Here is a 23,978-nt window from a genome sequence, read left to right on the forward strand (position 1 = left end):
ATCACTTCCACTGTGTGTTTCCTATAGGTATTTATAAGATTGGCTAATACAGATGAGCGAATAGCTATTCGATCGAACACTGCACTATTCGAAAGATTCGAGTTCGATCGAATATGTGATCAAATATTCGAATCTAAATTAACTTTACTAAAACAGCTAAACAATTGTTTAGCTGTTTTAATAAAGTTTATGCTCCCTGGGAAAGCAGGGAAGCAGTATTACAGGGCACGGTATTACCGGCAATTAGTAATTGCCGGCAATAATGCTGATCCCTGTAATAAATAATATTTAATTAATAAAACAATTTTTAGTTCTAATAAAGCTATTTTCATTGTTCAATAGCTTAATTAACCCATTCAAGACCAAGCCTGTTTGGGCCTTAATGACCAGGCTTATTTTTCAAAATCTGATCAGTCTCACTTAATGCGCTTATAGCTCAGTGATGCTTTAACGTATGCTAGCGATTCTGAGATTGTTTTTTCGTCACATATGGCACTTTATATTAGTGGCAAAATTTGGTCACTACTTTGTGTGTTTTTTGTGAAAAACATTAAAATATCATGAAAAATTAAAAAAAATTAGCATTTTTTTAACTTCTCTGCTTCTAAAAAAAAGACCGTCATAGCACATAAATTAGTTACTAAGTCACATTACCGATATGTCCTCTTTATTCTGGCTTCATTTCATAAACATATTTTACTTTTTAGGGTGTTACAGGACTTAGAAATTTATCAGCAAATTACCACATTTTCGTGAAAGTTTCCAAAACTGATTTTTTTAGGGAACAGTTCTTTTTTTAAGTTGATTTAGGAGATTTGTATACTGTAAACCCCCATAAGTGACCCCATTTTGGAAACTAAACACCTGAAAGAATTAATCTAGGGGTATAATGAGCATTTTAACCCTACAGGGGCTGGAGGAAAGTATTCACCATTAGGCCGTAAAAAAATGAAAAATTAAAATTTTCCAATAATATATATGTTTAGATTAAAGTTTCTCATTTTCAAAAGGAACATGAGAGAAAAAGCACCCCAAAATTTGTAACGCAGGTTCATTTGAGTACAACGGTACCCCATATGTGGTCGTAAACCCCTGTATGGGCACACAGCGGGGCTCAGAAGGAAGGGAGCGCCAATTAGCTTTTCCATTGCAGATTTTGCTGAAGAAGTTTCCAAGCGCCAGATGCATTTGCAGAGCCCCTGTAGTGTCAGCAGAAAGAAAAAAAAAACATAAGTCCCCCCCATTTTGGAAAGTAAACCCCTCAAAGAATTCATCTTGGGGTAGGATGAGCATTTTGACCCCACAGGTGTTAGAGAAAAGTATTCAAAATTAGACAGTAAAAATGAAAAACTCAAATTTTTCCAATAATATGTTCGTCTAGTTTGAAATTTCTCAATTTCACGAGGAACAAGAGAAAAAAAGTACCACAAAATTTGTAACGCAGGTTCACCTGAGTTAAAAGGTACCCCATATGTGGGCATAAACCACTGTATGGACACACAGCGGGGCTCAGAAGGAAAGGAGCGCCAATTAGCTTTTTCTATGCAGATTTTGCTGAAGACGTTTCTGAGCCCCAGGTGTGTTTGCAGTGCCCCTATAGTGCCAGCGGAGTAAAATCTTGCCATAAGTCACCTCATTTTGGAAAGTACACCCCTCAAGGAATTCATTTTGGGGTGTGGTGAGCATTTTGACCCCACAGGTATTAGAGGAAAGTATTCAAAAATAGACAGTAAAAATGAAAAAGTCGAATTTTTCCAATAATATGTTCCTTTAGTATGACATTTCTCAATTTCACGAGGAACAGGAGATAAAATTCACCCCAAAATCTGTAACGCAGGTTCTCCTGAGTAGAACGGTACCCCATATGTGGGTATAAACCACTGTATGGGCAAACAGGAGGGCTCAGAAGGAAGGGAGCGCCAATTAGCATTTTCAGTGCATGATTTATCTGAAGAATTTTCTGAGCACCAGGTGCGTTTGCAGTGCCCCTTTAGTGTCAGCAGAATAGAATCCCTTCAAAAGTCACCCCATTTTGGAAAGTACACCCCTCATAGAATTCATCTTGGTGTGTGGTGAGCATTTTGACCCCACAGGTATTAGAGGAAAGTATTCAAAATTGGCCAGTAAAAATGAAAAAGTCGAATTTTTCCAATAATATGTTCCTTTAGTATGAAATATCTCAATTTCACGAGAAACAGGAGAAAAAAATCCCCCCCAAAATCTGTAACACAGGTTCTCCTGAGTAGAAAGGTACCCCATATGTGGGTATAAACCACTGTATGGGCTCACAGTGGGGCTCAGAAGGGAAGGAGCGCCAATTAGCATTTTCCGTGCAGATTTTTCTGAAGACGTTTCTGAGCGCCAGGTGCGTTTGCAGTGCTCCTGTAGTGTCAGCAGAATAGAATCCTCCCAAAAGTCACCCCATTTTGGAAAGTACACCCCTCAAAGAATTCATCTTGGGGTAGGATGAGCATTTTGACCCCACAGGTATTAGAGGAAAGTATTCAAAATTGGCCAGTAAAAAAGAAAAACTCGAATTTTTGCAATAATATGTTGGTTTAGTTTGAAATTTTAAAATTTCACAAGGAACAGGAAAAAAAAATGTACCCCAAAATCTGTAACTCAGGTTCTTCTGAGTACAACGGTACCCTATATGTGGGCATAAACCACTGTATGGGCACACAGCGGGCTCAGAAGGGAAGGAGTGCCAATTTGCTGGAGCAAAACCACAGCTAGTAATAGTTATTAGAATAGCGCAGTTACTAAAATAAAAAATAAGATTACAGGTAATGTGGGGTGGTTCCAGGATCAGGTGAGTATATGGGGAAGGGAGGGTGACTGGGGGACGGGGGTGACTGGGGGGGTGGGGGGCGACTTGGGGGGGAGGAACACTTCACTTTTTATCCCCTGTCACAAATCATTTATGGTGACAGGGGATAAAAAGTGCCGAGCTGCACATGGCACAAGTGATCAGCGTTATATAGTATATACTGCTGATCGCTTTTACCGGGACCCCACAGGGGGGTCCCCGATCACTGCCCCATGCTCTCCGCCACTGGAGGTAGCATGGGGCTTTCATTAATTTTTACTACTTGATCACTGTGAACAGACATTAGTCTGTTCACAGTGATGGCGGCAGCCATCTTGGATCTGATGGCAGCCGCGGGGAGGGGGGTTAGTTACTGGGGCACTAGGGGGGCTGATCTGGGGTCTGATTTTACTTATTTCATCTCCCCCCACCGTGGATTCACGGTGGGGGGAGATGAAAAACAGCGGCGGCGCCGGCCCATTAGTGACCGCCATATCGGAGGTCACTAAGGGGTTAATGAGGGTCGGTTGCGGCTGCTTACTCTCATTACCTGCGGCCGCGGACACAGATGTGAGCGGGATCACTATCTCTGCAGTGATCCCGCTCTCATCATAAAGCCCCGTCAAAGCAGGAACGTATATATACATTCCTACTGCACGGGGTATGTGCAATAGGAACGTATATATACCGATTGCTGACATGAAGGGGTTAATATGAATCCATGCTTTTGCAGTTAAATATACTGTAAATTACGTATATATATATATATATATATATATATATATATATATATATATTTTATTTATTTATTTTTTTTTTTACTTTTTTATTAACAGTATATTTAATTGCAAAAGAATTGATTCGTTTTAATTAAGCTATTGAACAATGAAAATAGCTTTATTAGAACGAAAATTTGTTATATTCATTAAATATTAACTGTTACAGGATTCGGTATTATTGCTGGCAATTACTAATTGCCGGTAATACCATGCCCTGTAATACTGCTTTACTGCTTTCCCAGATATATTCCAGAGTTGTTTGCATCACTTTCTTGGACTTGGTGACCTCTGATTCGTCGAGTCTTGATTTCCAGGTCCCAAGGATTTTTCTCCCATAGACTGTAATGGGAGTCGATATTCGATAGACTAGCCGAATATCGGGAGCTATTCGAATCAAATCCAATAGAATAGAATATTTCACTATTCGCGCATCTCTATTGGCTAAACATTAATTTTGTTTTTATTTTTTCTCCTGTAGAAGTATGCCTTAGGACATAACTCCAGCTCCATTTCAAAACACCGGTCTGCTATTGTCATCTTGCATCCCCCAATATCTCTTGAGCTTGAGGTATTTTTCCTATTTATACAGTATGTCAAAACCCACAGGTACAGTTTGGCCAGGAAAAGGACGAGGAGGACACAGACGTTGAACCCTGAACTGTCGCAGTCTCGGTCATACCTTACAGGTACAGGTACAGGTATATATTGGAATATCTAGGTAGCCTCTAAAGTCGTTCTGTGAACCTCATTCTTAATTTTTTTAATACCACAATTCCTTGTTGTAAACCCACTCTTAAGGGTAAATATGGTTTTGTACCCTTTGCCAATGTCATTACTACAAATATATGTCAGAAACCTGTCAAAATGGGATGGCAAGATATACAGTACATACTGTCATGTCTCCACTCATATTAATAGTTTGAACAGAATCAAATAGTAAGTATGTTGGTGTCCTTTCCTGAAGGTAACTCACTCATACAGTACATGCAGAAAAAGGGCAAAAAGTAGACAATTGTTGACGATAATAATATCAATACAGTTATTGCGGCCATACCAGTCTCCATAAGAACAAATGGAACGAGAACCTACTTTTACTTGTAATCTTGAGCATTTAGATAACTGTATTGAGTTGTATCTGGGAAAGGATCAAACACTGAATGATTCAGCCTTCAAAAGAACTTGTAGTGTCCTGGGTGCCCCAGCACTTACCTGCGGATACCTGTAGAGCCCCAGTACATAAGCCAAAGAAATAGAGTTTGTAGATGTAGAATCTCCAATTACTGCAGCCAAATGTGTGTCCTGGTTACATCGGTAGTTGGGCAGAGTTTGCCCATGACCACTCAATAGCTGTAGAGTTCCCGACACTGTTCTTTGGAGGACTAAGCAGGAGTCAAAGATCTGGAATCCCAAGGTGATATTTGGCAAAAAATATGAGTTTTTATTAATTTCTTCCACGGTGAAATGCACAGCATGGGCGCGCTGGTAGTTATCTAACTTGAAGCTGAGGACAATACACGCATGTTAATATTTGGAATGTAGCAGCGACAATATTCAAGTAAATCGTATCATTATGGTTGGTGACATACTGTATATTGATAATGGTTAGGCTCGGTTCACATTTTGTTTTTGCAATTCATTATTTTTAATTTATTTTATGCAAAAACGAATGAAAATCGGATGCATTTGTGTGCATTCCATTTTGATCCGTTTTTCCATTGATCTCCATTATAAAAAAAAAAAAACATTTTTGTGTACACTAAAAGAAATGGATTCATATTTTTTAATGGAAGTCAATGGAAAATAAATCAAAACGGATGCACACAAAGTTTTTTTTTTATCCATTTTTTGCACAACATTGATAAAAAAAAATGGATTGCAAAAAATGGAGTGTGAATCCAGCCTTAGGGTTTGCCCATAGACTCAGTTCTCAAGGGTTACCAGTTATGTGGAGAACTGCTTACTCCTTTTGGCATAAGGGGTAAAGAAAAAATTTTGGCCTATTCATTTTTATTTTACAAATTAAAGGGGTACTCCCGGCTGGGGTTATTTTTAGTGTATGGCAGAGGAAGGGGTGGATATAAAAGCCGACGGTCACTTACCTCCCTGGTTCCAGCACCAGGTCCTGAATCGCGCCGCCCCGTTCTCCCATCCCACTGAGACGTAACATCTTAAGGCAGGTCAGCCATTCAGCGGCCGAGGCGGGACCCCACTACGACCAGCCATACACTAAAAATAACCCCAGCCTGGAGTACCTCCTTAAAGCAACTCTGTACCCACAATCTGACCCCCCCCAAACCGATTGTACCTTCGTATAGCTGCTTTTAATCCAAGATCTGTCCTGCGGTCATTTGGCAGGGGATGCAGTTATTGTGCTAAAAAACATCTTTAAAACTGGCAGCCCCATGCCCTACAGGAGTGGCCTAGATTGTGTATGCATTAGGCAGGCACAACCTCTCTGTCCCTCCTCCCCACCCTCCTCATCATTAGGAATGCTCCAGGCAGATTGTCTCCTATTCATCAGCTGTGTGAATACTGAACATATGGATCGTTAAGGACCTGTGCAAATGTTCTTCATGGAGAAAATGTTCCAGTGGCATTCCTAATGATGAGGAGGGTGGGGAGGAGGGACGGAGGGGTCGTGAAAAGTTAGGGCACAGATACTCCTGTAGGGCACAGGGCTGCCAGTTTAAAAGTTGTTTTTTAGCACAATAACTGCATCACCTGCCAAATGGACCCCAGGACAGATCTTGGATTAAAATCAGCTATCCGAAGGTACAAGTGGTTTGGGGGGGGGGGGGTCAGATTGTGGGTACAGAGTCGCTTTAACTAAATGAAACTTGGACATACACATTTCAGCCTATACTTACTCAGCAATCAGCTAAGTTTTCTTAGAATAGACTAAAGCCACTAAAAGAAAAAACGGACGGTTACTTATTATATCATAGAATATTTTATCATATCACAAAGTATCTCCCTAACTTGATATGCACTCAGCACATCAATGTATTATATAGAGGCCCTAGTACAGTGTAGGACTGTCCTGAGCATGAGGCCACCGTAACGTGGTGGGGCAGATTATACCATTTTCAAGTGGTGACCAAGAGCCTCATTATTCATATGGAATTTTTTTTGGCAGTTGGGGGGGCTGCTTTTAACTATTTTCATGTCTGTAGTGGGTCTGTATCTTGCCATTGCAGTGAGCTGTTGCATTTTTCTGTGTTTTTGTGTGTTTGCAACTTCAGCCATATCAACGTGCTCCTGCCTAGTGTGAATGGTGTTCTAGGAGAGCTGACCAAATTTGTATTTTTTTTTTTTCTGTGTTCCAGATGGGGGAGTGGCTGCCTCTATTTGGTCGTGCACTCCACCTGTCCCACCCAGGTGGTGTAATTACTCTTGCTAGTATTAGATGGATCTTGCATGCCCAGAGCATAGGCGTATTTCATGCCATGGAGAGGCCTTAGTACAGTGTAGGACTGTCCCAAGCATGAGGCCACCGTAACGTGGTGGGGCAGTTTATACCATTTTCAAGTGGTAACCAAGAGCCTCATTATTTTTATGGAAGTTTTTTTTGGCAGTTGGGGGGGCTGCGTTTAACTATTTTCATGTCTGTAGTGGATCTGTATCTTGCCATTGCGGTGAGCTGTTGCATTTTTCTGTGTTTTTGTGTATTATATAGATAGGTCACTGATTTCAGTGCAAACTGTTTAATGCCTCATTTCCTCTGCGGGGGTGCTGCAGGGCAATTGAACATTTACTAATTAGTCCCATATCAGATTTTAGATAGCGAAAGCATTGTAGGAGGTTTGAAAACAGGCAGTTGGTTAGCAAACCTATTTCTAGACCACAAGGAGTAGAGCAGGAATTTACTATCAGTTCAACACTATAGATAAGCTCGTCTGTCTGTTTCCTTCCCCACATTCTATGCTCAGTGCAAAACGTTTTTAGGTCCAAATTTAAAATTTGTGACAGTCCTAAAATATATCAGTTATTATTTCTTGTGTTGTCAAGGAGCCTATAAGCCCACCAGGTTCCTGGAGGAACCTCTGAGCCCTCTATAGCTATGGCCCAGGGTGACCTTCACTATGGATGTGCCATAAATGTATGTGGTATGAATTTGGTTTTGAGCTTTGCACATAATACAGGAAGACCCCTTTAATACAAAAGTGGCCAACTTTTATCTCAACCTATACTATAGTTAAGTGAAAAAAAAAAACTTACGTCTTACAGATGGCAGGGCCGGGCCTCTCCTTGTAACTGATGGTTGTGTAGATTTTGTCAGTGTAAACAGGTATCACGGCTCCGATTATTATATTCCCATCCAATGACATCGCTGGTGTGATATCGCTGCCGGTCAGTCTACAACTAGATTCAATGCAGTCACAGAAGTGTAAGATGTAGAGCAGGAAACGAAGCCGCATCGTCTGTAAAAATTATAGTATCAATATAGTTTTCAGCATTAAACCAAAACTCTGCAATACAATAATAAGATTATGGGTCCAATTCCAAGAAATGTAGGATATATGTTTTGGTATATAAAGACTAAATACAGTGCCTTCCATCCATGTGCTTAATACTACTGAGATAACTACAGCAAGGGCTGTAGTGCCTCTGATGCTTCAAGTCAACCATCAATGCAGTTGTGGTAACCACAGGAGGGCTACCAGTGTTATGTTTCTCTGGCCTGGCTGAGGTTGTATAGTAACTTGCTGACTGACGATGACCGATGGTGACTGATACTGCAGGTTTAGGGGCCCCAAAAGTAGCAGTGTAAGACCAGTACACAACAATTTTAACCCCTTAAGGACAGAGCCTGAAATGGCCTTAAGGACAGAGACAAATTTTATGAATATGACCTGTGTCACTTTATTCATTAACCCCTTAACGACATCGGGCGTACCCATACGCCCCCGTTGCCTGGGCTTTAACGCAAACGGGCGTATGGGTACGCCCGATGTTTCCCCGATCGCTGCGTGTTCACACACAGCGGTCGGGGAAGATGGCCTGCTATAAATCATAGCAGGCCATCATAGCTTCACGGCACGGGGGGTGGTTAACACCCCCCGTGCTTACGATCGCCGCTATAGGCTGATCAATTCAGATCAGCCAATAGCGGCGATCGGAAAAAAATGGCGGTCGGTGCTGTCCGAGGACGGCACCGACCGCCATTACTGTAAAAAGTAATGGTGATCGCCGTGCCACCGGCCCGATCGCCGTGAACGGCCGGCTGGCCGTTCACGGCGATCGGGCCGGTGGCACGGCGATCAGAGTCCCACAATATAGTAAATACCTGCCCTGGACCCCTCAGCTAGGTAGCCGAGGGGTCCAGAGCAGGTATTTGTACATTACTCACCTGTCCCGGGCTCCTGATCGGCGTCTTCCGGGTTCGCGGCGTCCTCCGTCATTCCGTTCGGTCTTCGGGTCTTTCCGGCGGTCCCCGTCGTCTTCTTTCGGCTATTTTCGGCTCCAGCCTCGTCATTTTCCGGATTTTGCGCTCTGCTGCCCCCTAGCGGCTGATATGTGTAATACACTTATCAGCAGCTACAGGGATATTCAGAATGTTTTTTTTTTTCCAAATTTTTTTTTTTCTATTTTCCGCACCCTATCGCCGCTGAGTGTTGATCAGCATCGCACGAAAGTGCGCTGCTAATCAGCAACTCCTCCTTTTTGGCGTAGGGTGTTTTTTTTTCTATATCCTACTGCCACGGTCTGCTTATAAGTGCCGCACATAAGTGCGGCATTTATCAGCAACTCCTTTGTTGGCGTAGGTTTTTTTTTTATACTTACTGTAAAAAAACACGTAAAAAACACTACATTACACCACACTACATTGAATAAAGTTTGACACTACACCACTACATACCCCATATACCAATCCCCGTATAAAGATGGCCCCCAGGGTGTTTTCGGCGTCAGAGGGATACGTTATTATTACCTCCGACACCGAAACAGCCAGTGAGGATGAATGGGGGGGATCCTTCTTTCCTCCATTCATCCTCATCATCCAGTGACGTGTCTGGGGGTAGCGTAGTGTACGCTGCCCCCCAGACACGTCTTTTCCGCCAGTACCGTCCCAATAAGAGATCACAGTATGGTGTGAAATTCTACAAACTCTGTGAGCGTACCTCAGGGTACACTTACAGATTTCGGGTACGTGCAAACTGCGGAATGGCGAAGGATAACCCTTTGTGCATTCCGCAGCTGGCAACCGCCGGCGGACTAATGCGGGCGCATGTCTCTACCCGTGTCATAGACTCCAATCTATGCACGGGCGGAATCCGTCGTCCATCCAAAGAATGAACACGTTGGACGGAGAGCGGAATCCGCCCGTGCATAGAATGGAGTCTATGACACGGACGGAGACGTGCGCCTGCATCAGTCCGCCGGCGGGTGCCAGCTGTGGAATGCACGAAGGGTTATCTGTCGCGATTCCGCAGTGTGCATGTACCCTTAGAGTGTATGTAGGAAGGGACACCCGAATCCAGCCCCCAGATGCCCCCTCCCCCCCCCATCCTCGGAGTTAGTGGGAAGATCGTCCGGGAACTGATCTTCCCACTGCTGGATAAAGGTTACCACCTGTACGGGGATAACTTTTATACCAGCGCCCCCTCTTCCGGTCCCTCGCTGCCCTGTAGCTTCCGGCACGATCCGAACATATCAGAAGTAGTAATAGAGTCCTAATATTTAGCAGCCATGGAGCGGACCCAGCGCTTCTGGATATGAAGGACCCCGTATCGCACCAGGACAACATTTTCCAGGTGACGTCCCCCACACTGGAGAACAGGAGACCCCAGAAGAAGTGCAGAGTGTGGGGTAACAGGGGGATCAGGAAGGACACCATTTTCCAGTGTGACGCCTGTCCTGATCACCCCGGCCTCTACATACTGGATCGCTCCAAGGCGCACCACACGTCACTGGGGTTCTACATTATCTAAATTCTGTCCCTTATTCCTATTTCAGGGGTCACGTTGATCCAGGGATTATTCTGGTCGCCATTATGGAGTCGGGAAGGAATTTTTCCCCTGTGATGAGGCTACTGTCGTCTGCCTCACGAGGATTTTTTGCCTTCCTCTGGATCAACACAGGTTGAGTTTGATGGACACCTGTCATTTCCAACCTTATAAACTAATAATTGGCCTAATACCCCCAAATAAAATAGAATTGTCCCTTTTCCCCAGCTAAGTAGGTATGGCCGCCATTCCCATTAGAGGATGCCATGATGCAATTACAAAGCCTCTGTGCGGCCAGGACAGTAGAAACCCCCCACAAGTGACCCCATTCTGGAAACTACACCCCATAAGGAATCTAAGAAGGGGGGCAGCGGGGATATGGCCCCCTGGTGACGGCCACATTTGGGACGTGAAAGTGAAAAAAATTGTATTTTTTATTTTCTCGGCACATGTTCTACGTAAGTGCCCGTCACCAGGGGGGTCCATATGCTCACTGCACCCCTTGTTAGATTCCTTATGGGGTGTAGTTTCCAGAATGGGGTCACTTGTCGGGGGTTTCTACTGTCCTGGCAGCACAGGAGCTTTGTAATTGCGACATGGCCTCCATCCTCCATTCCAGCCTCTAAATGGCGCTCTGTCCCTTTGGTGACTTGCCCTGTGCCCATATGGCACATTATGCCCACATGTGGGGTATTTTCGTACTCAGGGGACACTACCCTACACGTTTTGTGTTCATTTTCTTTTTTAACCCCTTGTGGAAATGGAAAAAAATCAAGGCTAGACCAACATTTAGTGTAATTTTTGTAAAATTTTTACTCTAAATTATTAATCTTGTCATGTTTTTTCATTTTCACAAGGGGTTAAAAGATAAAAAAAAACATTTAATGTGTAGAGCAATTTCCCCTGAGTACGGAAATACCCCACATGTGGACATAAAGCGCCATGCGGGTGCAGGGTAAGCCTCCGAAGGGAAGGAGCGCCATTTGGTTTTTGAAGGCTGGATTTGGATGGAATGGATTTCGAGGGGCCATGTTGCATTCAAAAGGCCCCTGTGTTGCCAAGACAGTTGAAACCCCCCACAAGTGACCCCATTATGGAAACTGCACCCCTCAAGGAATGTAACAAGGGGTGTAGTGAGCATATGGACCCCACTGGTGACGGACACAAATGTGGAACAATGTGGCGTGAAAATGAAATATTACATTTTTTACACTATAATGTTGGTTTAGCCTTGAATATATCATTTTCACAAGGGGTTAAAAGAGGAGAAAAAAAACTAAATGTGTAGCGCAATTTCCCCCGAGTCCGTAAATACCCCACATGTGGACATAAAGCACCATGCGGGTGCAGGGTAAGCCTCCGAAGGGAAGGAGCACCATTTCGTTTTTGAAGGCTGGATTTGGATGGAATGGATTTTGAGGGGCCATGTTGCATTCAAAAGGCCTCTGTGTTGCCAAGACAGTTGAAACCCCCCACAAGTGACCCCATTATGGAAACTACACCCCTCAAGGAATGTAACAAGGGGTGTAGTGAGCATATGGACCCCACTGGTGACGGGCACAAATGTGGAACAATGTGGCGTGAAAATGAAATATTACATTTTTTACACTATAATGTTGGTTTAGCCTTGAATTTATCATTTTCACAAGGGGTTAAAAGAGAAAAAAACACACAATATGTGTAGAGCAATTTCCCCCGAGTCCGTAAATACCCCACATGTGGACATAAAGCACCATGTGGGCGCAGGGCAAGCCTCCGAAGGGAAGGAGCGCCATTTGGATTTAGGAGGTTGGATTTGGCTAGAATGGATGATGAACGCCATGTCGCATTTACAGAGCCCTCGTGCTGCCAAAACACTGGAAACCCCCCACAAGTGACCCCATTCTGGAAACTGCACCCCTCAAGGAATCTAACAGGGGGGGAAAAGAGGATATGGACCCCTTGATGACAGGCACATTTGTGCCATGAAAGTGAAAAAATGAAATTTTTCCCTTTCACGTCACATTGTTCCACATTTGTGCCCGTCACCAGTGGGGTCCATATGCTCACTGCCCCCCTTGTTAGATTCCTTGAGGGGTGTAGTTTCCAGTATGGGGTCACTTGTGGGGGGTTTCCAGTGTTTGGGCAGCACGAGGGCTCTGTAAATGCGACATGGCCCTTGAAATCCTTTTCAGTGAAATTCAGCTTCCAAAAGCCAATTGGCGCTCCTTCCCTTTGGAGGCTCGTCCTGCGCCCCCTTGGCACTTTATCGCCACATGTGGGGTATTTCCGTACTTGGGAGAAACTGTGCTACACATTTTTTGTCTTTTTTTGCCTCTTATCCCTTTAAGAAAATGAAAAATTGAAGGCTAGAACAACGTTTTAGTGTAAAAAATAAATTTTTCTTTTTTCACGCCATATTGTTCGGAAAATCTGTGAAGCACCTGTGGGGTCCAGATGCTCACCGCACCCCTTGTTACATTCCTTGAGGGGTGTAGTTTTCTAAATGGTGTCCCTTTAGGGGTGTTTTTTAGGTTTTGACACCCCAGAGCCTCTGCCAACCTGAAGTGGTACAGTCAGAAATGACCAAATATAACGGAGGCGTTGAAATTCACTAGGCGCTCCCTTATATCTGAGGCTTGTGGTTGCGTCAAATAGCGCAATAGGGCCACATATGGAGTATTTCTATAAACTGCAGAAACGGGGCAATAATTATTGTGGTGCATTTCTCTGGTAATAGGTTTATAATTATGAAAAATATTGGATTACAATAAAATTTCTGCACAGAAAATTAAAATTTTCAAATTCCTTACACACTTAGCTTTTATTTCTGTGACTCCCCTAAAGGGTTAAAACACTTTCTGGATGTGCTTTTGCAGAGTTTGGGGGGTGCAGTTTCTGAAATGGGGTGCTTTGTGGGGCTTTCTAACATACAGGCCCCTCAAATACACTTTAAACCTGAACAGGTCCCTAAAAATATCTGATTTTGAAATTTTACTGAAAATTTGGAAATTTGCTGCTAATGTTTTAAGCTCCCTATTGTGTAAAAAAAATGAAAAATAGTTTAATAAATGCCGCCAACATAAAGTAGACATGTTGCTAATGCTATTTAATATATAATTTATGTGGTATAACCACTTTCTGTATACGCAAAAAAGTTTCAAAGTTGGAAAAATGCATTTTTTCACATTTTTTCACATTATTTGGGTTTTTTTCATAAAGATTTGTTATGAGTATCGACTCCAATTTACCAGAAATGTAAAGTACAATATGTCACGAGAAAACAATCTCAGAATCAGCCGGATAGGTAAAAGCATCCCGAAGTTATTAATGACTAAAGTGACACTGGTCATATTCATAAAATTTGTCTCTGTCATTAAGGCCATTTCAGGCTCTGTCCTTAAGGGGTTAATAACTTCGGGATGCTTTTACCTATCCGGCTGATTCTGAGATTGTTTTCTCGTGACATATTGTTCTTTACATTTATGGTAAAATAGAGTCGATACTCATAACAAATCTTTATGAAATACACCAAAATAAAGTGAAAAATTGTGAAAAAATGCATTTTTCAAACTTTGAAACCTTTCTGCTTATACAGAAAATGGTTATGCCACATAAATTATATATTAAATAGCATTAGCAACATGTCTACTTTATGTTGGCGGCATTTATTAAACTATATTTCATTTTTTTAGACAATAGAAAGCTTAAAACATTAGCAGCAATTTTCCAAATTTTCTGTAAAATTTCAAAATCAGATATTTTTAGGGACCTGTTCAGGTTCAAAGTGTATTTGAGGGGCCTGTATGTTAGAAAGCCCCACAAAGCACCCCATTTCAGAAACTGCATCCTCCAAACTCTGCAAAAGCATATCCAGAAAGTGTTTTAACCCTTTAGGGGAGTCACAGAAATAAAAGCAAAGTGTGTAAGAAATTTGAAATTTTTTATTTTCTGTGCAGAGATTTTATTGTAATCCAATATCTTTCATAATGATAAACCTATTAGCAGAGAAATGCACACCAATATTGATTGCCCCGTTTCTGCAGTTTATAGAAATACCCCATATGTGACCCTATTGCGCTATTTGACGCAACCACAAGCCTCAGATATAAGGGAGCGCCTAGTGAATTTTAATGGCTCCGTTATATTTGGTCATTTCTGACTGTACCACTTCAGGTTGGCAGAGGCTCTGGGGTGCCAAAACCTAAAAAACACCCCTAAAGGGATACTATTTAGAAAACTGCACCCCTCAAGGAATGTAACAAGGGGTGCGGTGGGCATTTGGACCCCACAGGTGCTTCGCAGATTTTCAGAACACCGTGGTGTAAAAAAGGAAAAGTTCTATTTTTTACACTAAAATGTTGTTCTAGCATTCATTTTTCATTTTTACATGGGGATAAAAGAAAAAAAAACACCAAACATGTAGCGCAGTTTCTCCCGAGTACGGAAATACCCCACATGTGGACATAAAGTGCCAAGCGGGCGCAGGACGAGCCTCCAAAGGGAAGGAGCGCCAATTGGCCTTTGCAAGCTGGATTTTACTGGAATGGATTTCAAGGGCCACGTCGCATTCACAGAGCCCTCGTGCTGCCAAAACACTGGAAACCCCCCACAAGTGATCGCATTCTGGAAACTACACCCCTCAAGAAATCTAACAAGGGGTTCAGTGAGCATATGGACCCCACTGGTGACGGGCACAAATGTGGAACAATGTGACGTAAAAGGGAAAAAATTTCATTTTTTCACTTTCACGGCACAAATGTGGCCGTCATCAAGGGGTCCATATCTTCACTGCACCCCTTGTTAGATTCCTTGAGGGGTGTAGTTTCCAGAATGGGGTCACTTGTGGGGGGTTTTCACTGTCTTGGCAGCACGAGGGCTCTGTAAATGCGACATGGCGTTCATCATCCATTCTGGCCAAATCCAGCCTTTAAAATCCAAATGGCACTCCTTCCCTTCGGAGGCTTGCCCTGCGCCCACATGGCGCTTTATGTCCGCATATGGGGTATTTACGGACTCAGGGGGAATTGCTCTATACATTTTGTGTGTTTTTTTCTCTTTTAACCCCTTGTGAAAATGAAAAATTTAAGGCTAAACAAACATTATAGTGTAAAAAATGTAATATTTCATTTTCACGCCATATTGTTTCACATTTGTGCCCGTCACCAGTGGGGTCCATATGCTCACTACACCCCTTGTTACATTCCCTAAGGGGTGTAGTTTCCAAAATGGGGTCACTTGTGGGGGGTTTCAACTGTCTTGGCAACATAGGGGCCTTTTAAATGCAACATGGCCCCTCGAAATCCATTCCAGCCAAATCCAGCCTCAAAAAGCCAAATGGCGCTCCTTCCCTTTGGAGGCTTACCCTGCACCCGCATGGTGGTTTATGTCCACGTGTGGGGTATTTTCGTACTCAGGGGAAATCGCTCTACACATTTTGTGTTTTTTTTATCTTTTAACCCCTTGTGAAAATGAAAAAATCAAGACAAGATCAATGATTTAGTGTAAAAATTAAACATTTTTTACACTAAATGTTGGTCTAGCCTTGATTTTTTCCTTTTCCACAAGGGGTTAAAAAAGAAAGTGAACATAAAACGTGTAGGGTAATTTCCCCTGAGTACGAAAATACCCCACATGTGGATATAATGTGCCATATGGGCAAGGGCAAGCCACCAAAGGGACAGAGCGCCATTTAGAGGCTTGAATGGAGGATGGAGGCCATGTCGCAATTACAAAGCTCCTGTGCTGCCAGGACAGTAGAAACCCCCCACAAGTGACCCCATTATGGAAACTACACCCCATAAGGAATCCAACAAGGGGTACAGTGAGCATATGGACCCAACTGGTGACGGGCACATAAGTGGAACATATGCCATGAAAATAAAAAATAACATTTTTTCATTTTCACGGCCCAAATGTGCCCGTCACCAGGGGGCCATATCCCCACTGCCCTCCTCGTCAGATTCCTTATGGGGTGTAGTTTCCAGAATGTGGTCACTTGTGGGGGGTTTCTACTGCCCTGGCATCACAGAGGGTTTATAATTGCATCATGGCATCCTCTAATGGGAATGGCGGCCATACCTACTTAGCTGGGGAAAAAGGGACCATTCTAAATTATTTGGGGGTATTAGGCCAATTATTAGTTTATAAGGTTGAAAATGACTTGTGTCCATCAAATTCAACCTGTGTTGATCCAGAGGAAGGCAAAAAAAAACCCTCATAAGGCAGACGACAGTAGCCTCATCACAGGGGAAAAATTCCTTCCCGACTCCATAATGGCGATCAGAATAATCCCTGGATCAACATGACCCCTGAAATAGGAATAAGGGACAGAATTTAGATAATGTAGAACCCCAGTGACGTGTGGTGCGCCTTGAAGCGATCCAGTATGCAGAGGCCGGGGCGATCAGGACAGGTGTCACACTGGAAAATGGTGTCCTTCCTGATCCCCCTGTAACGCCACACTCTGCACTTCTTCTGGGGTCACCTGTTTTCCAATGTGGGGGACGTCACCTGGAAAATGTTGCCCTGGTGCGATACGGGGTCCTTCATATCCAGAAGCGCTGGGTCCGCTCTATGGCTGCTAAATATTAGGGCTCTATTACTGCTTCTGATATTTACGGATTGTGCCGCAAGCTACAGTAGCTCAGGCAGCGAGGGACCGGAAGAGGGGGCGCTGGTATAAAAGTTATCCCCGTACACGTGGTAACCTTTATCTAGCAGTGGGAAAATCAGTTCCCGAATTATCTCCCCACTAACTCCGAGGATGGGGGGGGCATCTGGGGGCTGGATTTGGGTGTCCCTTCCTTCATACACTCTAAGGGTACGTGCACACTGTGGAATGGCGAAGGATAACCCTTTGTGCATTCCGCAGCTGGCACCCGCCGGCGGACTGATGGAGGCGCGCGTCTCTGCTCGTGTCACACTCCATTATATGCACGGGTGGATTCTGCCCTCTGTCCAATGTGTTCATTCTTTGAACGGATGACGGAATCCGCCCGTGCATAGAATGGAGTCTATGACACGGGTGGAGACGCTCGCCTCCATCAGTCCGCTGGCGGGTGCCAACTGCGGAATTCACAAAGGGTTATCCTTCGCCATTCCGCAGTGTGCACGTACCCTAAATCTGTAAGTGTACCCTGAGGTATTCTCACAGAGTGTGTAGAATTTCACGCCATACCGCGATCTCTTATTGGGACGGTACTGGCGGAAAAGACGTGTCTGGGGGGCAGCATACGCTACGCTACCCCCAGACACGTCACTGGATGATGAGGATGAATGGAGGAAAGAAGGATCCCCCCATTCATCCTCACTGGCTGTTTCGGTGTCGGAGGCAATAATAGCGTATGCATCCGACACCAAAAAACACCTTGGGGGCCATCTTTATACGGGGTATGTAAATTAGTAGTGTGTGGAGTGTTTTTTACGTGTTTTTTTGACAGTAAGAAAAAATATCCCTTTGCCAAGAAAGGAGCTGCTGCTAAATGCCGCACTTATGTGCGGCACTTATCAGCAGACAGTGGCAGTAGGATATAGGGGGGGGGGGGGAAACGCCCCTACGCCAAAAAGGAGGAGTTGCTGATCAGCGGCGCACTTACGGGCGATGCTGATCAGCACTCAGCGGCGTTGGGGCGCAAAAAAAGAAAAAAAAAATTGGGGGGAAAAAAAAAATAAATCTTTTTAACCCAAAGCAACTGATCAGTGAATGATATTCACTGATTAGCCGCTAGAGGGCGGTAGAGCGACGCTGCCGGAGATTACCGAGGCCCGCCGAACACGAGGACCCGAGCGATTATGAAGATTTCCGACGCTGGATGACCGAACCCGGAAGTGAAGCGAAGAAGACGTGAGGACGGCGTGGACCGCAGATCGTCGCTCCGGACGCCCAGATCAGGTGAGTATGGTACACCTGCACCAGACACACCTGTTCTGCACCCCTCAGCTACCTAGCTTTTTTTTACAGTTCGATCGCCATGATGGGCCGGCCGGTACTGGCCGGCCTATCACGGCGATCGTGGGGGTGGCATTGGCGCCATCTTTGGTGGGGACACTAATGGCGTTTGGTGCTGTCTCGGACAGCACCAATCGCCATTGCTTTCCGGGTCACCGATGACCCGGAAAGCTGTTTTCAGCTGCTATATGCTGATCTGTATAGATCAGCATATAGCAGCGATCGTCGGCACGGGAGGGGTTAATCACCCCCCGTGCCGACGAGCAGAGATGGCCTGCTATACATTATAGCAGGCCTTCTTCCCCGACCGCTGTGTGTGAACACACAGCGATCGGGGAAACATCAGGCGTAAGTATACGCCCGTTTGCGTTAAAGCCCACCCTGCGGGGGCGTATACTTGCGCCCAATGTCGTTAAGGGGTTAAACTGTACCTGTTGTTATACATTTTAAAACCTAAATCAACAGTAGATGTGATATAAAGCAAATTTGCAAAAGTCTTAACACAGGAAGTCCCGTGTTTCCCAGATCATTTGCAATAACAGAGAAGGCAATCATGTGATTGATGGACACATATTGCTGTGACTTTCTTTACTGGCCAGGACTTCATGTGTTAAGTCTCTTTTTTGCCTCCAGGAGTCTGGACCTGAATACAGTAAGTATAGCTGTTATATAGCTGCCTTAAGGAGACTGGGCCTGGATACAGTAAGTATAGCTGTTATTTAGCTGCCTTCAGGAGACTGGACCTGGATACAGTAAGTATAGCTGTTATATAGTAGCCTTCAGGAGACTGGACCTGGATACAGTAAGTATAGCTGTTATATAGTAGCCTTCAGGAGACTGGACCTGGATACAGTAAGTATAGCTGTTATATAGCTGCCTTCAGGAGACTGGACCTGGATACAGTAAGTATAGCTGTTATAAAGCTGCCTTCAGGAGACTGGACCTGGATACAGTAAGTATAGCTGTTATAAAGCTGCCTTCAGGAGACTGGACCTGGATACAGTAAGTATAGCTGTTATATAGTAGCCTTCAGGAGACTGGACCTGGATACAGTAAGTATAGCTGTTATATAGTAGCCTTCAGGAGACTGGACCTGGATACAGTAAGTATAGCTGTTATATAGCTGCCTACAGGAGGATACAGTAAGTGTAGCTTTTATATAGCTGCCTTCAGGAGACTGGACCTGGATACAGTAAGCAGGGCCGGCGTTAGGGGGGGGGGGCAAACAAGGCAGTTGCCCAGGGCCCCCATCCCCCAGGGGGCCGCCTGCAGCTGCCGTGATTCCTGGGTGTCAGATTCAGGAATACACGGCAGCAGCCTGCACCAGGGCAGAGGAAGCTCTGCTCTAAGCACAGGCTGACAGAGTGGCTGCTGGAGCGACACCCCCCTCCCCCGCCTCCTTCCCTGAGGTTCCTTACACTGAGGGTCCTGTCCTGTCCTGTTGCTGGAGCCGACACCTCCCCCTCCTTCTACTTCCCTGAGGTCCCGTACACACCAGGCTTCCTGTCCTGCTGCTGCAGCTGCTGTGATGTTACACTGCTGGCAGTCGGGACAACAGGAAAGAGGAGGAAGAAACCAGCAGCAGCATGAGGCTCCCAGTCCGGCCCTGTCATCAGCTGCTGAATTATTAACTAGCAACTACTAATGTAAGTATATGTGTATATAGTGTATATAGTGTATGGGTGTACTGTTCTATAATGTGTATGGGGGGTGTATTCTTATGTAATGTATAGTCAATGTGTAGGTGTGCATGTGTGTGTACTGGAGGTTTACATATGCATAATGTGTTTTTAGATATATGTGAGAGTGTATATGTGGGTACTATATAATGTCTATGGGTGTGTGTTTGGAGGGTGTACTAATATATAATGTGTATGGGTGTGTGTGTGTACAGTTATATCATGTTTGGGGGGGTCGTACTGTTATATAATGTGTATGGGGGTGTGTGTGTACAGTTATATCATGTTTGGGGGGGTCGTACTGTTATATAATGTGTATGGGTGTGTGTGTGTGTACAGTTATATCATGTTTGGGGGGGTCGTACTGTTATATAATGTGTATGGGGGAGTGTGTGTGTACAGTTATATCATGTTTGGGGGGTCGTACTGTTATATAATGTGTATGGGGGTGTGTGTGTACAGTTATATCATGTTTGGGGGGGTCGTACTGTTATATAATGTGTATGGGGGTGTGTGTGTGTACAGTTATATCATGTTTGGGGGGGTCGTACTGTTATATAATGTGTATGGGGGAGTGTGTGTGTACAGTTATATCATGTTTGGGGGGTCGTACTGTTATATAATGTGTATGGGGGTGTGTGTGTACAGTTATATCATGTTTGGGGGGGTCGTACTGTTATATAATGTGTATGGGGGTGTGTGTGTACAGTTATATCATGTTTGGGGGGTCGTACTGTTATATAATGTGTATGGGGGTGTGTGTACAGTTATATCATGTTTGGGGGGGTCGTACTGTTATATAATGTGTATGGGTGTGTGTGTGTACAGTTATATCATGTTTGGGGGGGTCGTACTGTTATATAATGTGTATGGGGGAGTGTGTGTGTACAGTTATATCATGTTTGGGGGGTCGTACTGTTATATAATGTGTATGGGTGTGTGTGTGTGTACAGTTATATCATGTTTGGGGGGTCGTACTGTTATATAATGTGTATGAGGGTGTGTGTGTACAGTTATATCATGTTTGGGGGGTCGTACTGTTATATAATGTGTATGGGGGTGTGTGTGTACAGTTATATCATGTTTGGGGGGGTCGTACTGTTATATAATGTGTATGGGGGTGTGTGTGTACAGTTATATCATGTTTGGGGGGGTCGTACTGTTATATAATGTGTATGGGGGTGTGTGTGTACAGTTATATCATGTTTGGGGGGGTCGTACTGTTATATAATGTGTATGGGGGTGTGTGTACGGTTATATCATGTGTTTGGGGGTGTACTAATATATAATGTATATTCAGTGTGTATGGTGTGTGTCTGTGTGTACTGGATATTTATGCATAATAATGTGTGTTTAAATATGTGTGAGATTGTATGTGTGAGGCCAGGTTTACACTACGTATAACACCGGCCGTTCTGTGACCCGGTCGAATCGCCGGTGTTACTGAAGATCATCCTGGATGCTACAGCAGTACAGGCCGAATGATCTTCACTTCTGGTGAATCCGGATGTAAGCGCACACAGTGTGCGCCTGCATCCGAATACACCAATGCTCACAATGGAGTGTGTGGCTGAAGCCAGACGCTCCATTGTGTGAACTGACAGCTTCTCTGTGGCCACTATTCAATGAATAGTGGACACAAAAAACGAACATGACGCTTTTTAGTGTGGCCAGATGTAACCCCGGCTTGAGTGTATACCATGTGTATGTATATATATATATATATATATATATATATATATGTACTATGTGTATACACTCCGGCCAAGATTCCATTAATTTCAATAGAACGTGCATTTTGTATAAATCACGGCCATTGTTGCAAATTGCAACAACAGCCGTGATTGATACAAAACATACGTTGTGTGAACATAGCCTGAGACTGTGTATGTCTGTGTTCTCATCTACAAGTAAACATCACAATGCGAAGTGGATATAATACAATGTAGTGCACCTGGCTAGTAACACCTCAATATGGAGTAAATATAAAGTGCCTCAATACATAAGTATTATAAGAAGTGGCTATATATATATATATATATATATATATATATATATATATATATATATACACACACTGTATAAGGTGTATTGTATTATATTCATAATATATTGAGGTATTAAAGCGGTGCTGTCATTTGTCATATCTTGTGACATGTCATTCAGAGACCTATGGGGATCACCACTTATAAGCGGGTGATGTGCGCAGTGCAAGGTCTGATTTCTAGTCTGTGGAGTGAGTGAATCAGCCAGGGAGTGAAGTGCACTACTGTGTGCTTCACCCACTTATAACTGACAATTTCAGCAGGTCTCTCCCCGACATGTCAGAGGTTTAGATAAGTGACAATACCGCTGTGCAGCGCAGCTCTTTTCTGCCCAATTTTACATTGGCTATGTAGAGAAACTGCTGCATGCCATGTGGCACAGCTGCCAAGCAAACCATCTAATGCAGGTACTAGAGAGGAGCAAAGCAGATTCTTATTGATATGTATGAAGTAAAACAAATCTCCTTTAGGGTACGTGCACACGTACCGACTCGCAGCGGAAATCTCGTTGCAAGTTTGGCAGCGAGATCCGCTACGAGTTAATATCCTGCCAGGTCCTGTGCACACATACTCGCAGCGGTCTGAAAAGGGGTTATCCAGTGCTACAAAAACATGGCCACTTTCCCCCTACTGTTGTCTCCAGATTGGGTGGGGTTTTGAAACTCAGTTCCATTGAAGTAAATGGAGCTTAATTGCAAACCGCACCTGACCTGGAGACAAGAGTAGGGGGAAAAGTGGCCATGTTTTTGTAGCGCTGGATAACCCCTTGAATGACTGCTGCGAGTATGTAATGCAGCCACCCCCTTAACCTCTTCCTCCATTCCCACCCAGCTCCCGCTCTCTGTATACATTACCTCTCTCCTGCACGGGGTCCCGGCGTACTGCTCTCCCGCCCGGCCAATCAGTGTTTAGCCCAGCCGCAGCCACTGATTGGCTGGGCGGGACAGCAGGACGCCGGGACCCCGTGCAGGAGAGAGGTAATGTATATACACAGCGGAGGAAGGGGTTAAGGGGGCAGCTGCATTACATACTACCGCTGCGAGTATGTGTGCACAGGACCTGGCAGGATATTAACTCATAGCAGATCTTGCTGCCAAACGCGCAGCGAGATTTCCGCTGTGAGTCAGTACGTGTGCATGTACCCTCATTGTGCATTTACATGTAGCGAGTTTGCAGTGGCTTTCATGCTGCAAGTTTTTCAGCAAATCCACTGCAATACTCAGTATCATTATAGTCAATGGCCCGGGATTCTTACATAGGATATTCATTCTACTATGGGAATGTAGTGATGGCCATGTTTAACTAATTAGATGCCAGTAAAAATAATAACCAGCCCATGATTACCTGCTCATGCTTACCTGTCTGCTTTTACCTGTCCATGCTCCTGTTTGAGGAGTCTCTGGGTCCCTGCTCACTGATAGCCGCTCAACCAATCACAGGCTGCAGCGGGACAGCACATTGAGTGGCTGAGTGCAGAGACCCAGAGACTCATGGAGGAGCGTGGCGAGGGTGCGCAGGCAGGTAAGCAGATGCTCTTTATTGTTTTTACTGGCAGTTAATTAGTTAAACATGGCGGTCACTACATTCCTGCAGCAGATATTCAGAATGCAGGGCCAGAACTAAGCTATGAAAATGAATGATGAAACACTGCATCCAATTTACAGCAAACATGGTACATTTAATTGGGGCCCCATTTTTAATTTTGCCCAGGGCCTCACTTAGCCTAAAACCGGCCCTGACAGTAAGTATAGCTGTTATATAGCTGCTTTCAGGAGACTGGACCTGGATA

The sequence above is a fragment of the Dendropsophus ebraccatus genome, chromosome 1 (assembly GCF_027789765.1).
Source record: "Dendropsophus ebraccatus isolate aDenEbr1 chromosome 1, aDenEbr1.pat, whole genome shotgun sequence".
NCBI lineage: Eukaryota > Metazoa > Chordata > Amphibia > Anura > Hylidae > Dendropsophus > Dendropsophus ebraccatus.